The sequence below is a fragment of the Pongo abelii genome, chromosome 9 (assembly GCF_028885655.2).
Source record: "Pongo abelii isolate AG06213 chromosome 9, NHGRI_mPonAbe1-v2.0_pri, whole genome shotgun sequence".
In the NCBI taxonomy this organism is placed as follows: domain Eukaryota; kingdom Metazoa; phylum Chordata; class Mammalia; order Primates; family Hominidae; genus Pongo; species Pongo abelii.
Genome location: NC_071994.2, coordinates 40,498,129 through 40,499,852, shown reverse-complemented (window position 1 = coordinate 40,499,852; position 1,724 = coordinate 40,498,129).

Below are 1,724 nucleotides of genomic sequence, written 5' to 3'. Positions count from 1 at the left end.
TCTTTTACATTTATTGAGGAGAGCTTTACTTCCAAGTATATTGTCAATTTTGGAATAGGTGTGGTGTGGTGCTGAAAAAAATGTATATTCTGTTGATTTGGGGTGGAGAGTTCTGTAGATGTCTATTAGGTCCGCTTGGTGCAGAGCTGAGTTCAATTCCTGAGTATCCTTGTTGACTTTGTCTCGTTGATCTGTCTAATGTTGACAGTGGAGTGTTAAAGTCTCCCATTATTAATGTGTGGGAGTCTAAGTCTCTTTGTAGGTCACTCAGGACTTGCTTTATGAATCTGGGTGCTCCTGTATTGGGTGCATATATATTTAGGATAGTTAGCTCTTCTTGTTGAATTAATCCCTTTACTATTATGTAATGGCCTTCTTTGTCTCTTTTGATCTTTGTTGGTTTAAAGTCTGTTTTATCAGAGACTAGGATTGCAACCCCTGCCTTTTTTTGTTTTCCATTTGCTTGGTAGATCTTCCTCCATCCTTTTATTTTGAGCCTATGTGTGTCTCTGCATGTGAGATGGGTTTCCTGAATACAGCACACTGATGGGTCTTGAGTCTTTATCCAATTTGCCAGTCTGTGTCTTTTCATTGGAGCATTTAGTCCATTTACATTTAAAGTTAATATTGTTATGTGTGAATTTGATCCTGTCATTATGATGTTAGCTGGTTATTTTGCTCGTTAGTTGATGCAGTCTCTTCCTAGTCTCGATGGTCTTTACATTTTGGTATGATTTTGCAGTGGCTGGTACCGGTTGTGCCTTTCCATGTTTAGCGCTTCCTTCAGGAGCTCTTTTAGGGCAGGCCTGGTGGTGACAAAATCTCTCAGCATTTGCTTGTCTGTAAAGTATTTTATTTCTCCTTCACTTATGAAGCTTAGTTTGGCAGGATATGAAATTCTGGGTTGAAAATTCTTTTCTTTAAGAATGTTGAATATTGGCCCCCACTCTCTTCTGGCTTGTAGGGTTTCTGCCAAGAGATCCGCTGTTAGTCTGATGGGCTTCCCTTTGATGGTAACCCGACCTTTCTCTCTGGCTGCCCTTAACATTTTTTCCTTCATTTCAACTTTGGTGAATCTGACAATTATGTGTCTTGGAGTTGCTCTTCTCGAGGAGTATCTTTGTGGCGTTCTCTGTATTTCCTGAATCTGAATGTTGGCCTGCCTTGCTAGATTGGGGAAGTTCTCCTGGATAATATCCTGCAGAGTGTTTTCCAACTTGTTTCCATTCTCCCCGTCACTTTCAGGTGCACCAATCAGACGTAGATTTGGTCTTTTCACATAGTCCCACATTTCTTGGAGGCTTTGCTCATTTCTTTTTATTCTTTTTTCTCTAAACTTCCCTTCTCGCTTCATTTCATTCATTTCATCTTCCAGGGCTGATACCCTTTCTTCCATTTGATCGCATCAGCTCCTGAGGCTTCTGCATTCTTCACGTAGTTCTCGAGCCTTGGTTTTCAGCTCCATCAGCTCCTTTAAGCACTTCTCTGTATTGGTTATTCTAGTTATACATTCTTCTAAATTTTTTTCAAAGTTTTCAACTTCTTTGCCTTTGGTTTGAATATCCTCCCGTAGCTCGGAGTAATTTGATCGTCTGAAGCCTTCTTCTCTCAGCTCGTTAAAGTCATTCTCCGTCCAGCTTTGTTCCGTTGCTGGTGAGGAACTGCGTTCCTTTGGAGGAGGAGAGGTACTCTGGTTTTTAGAGTTTCCAGTTTTTCTGCTCTGT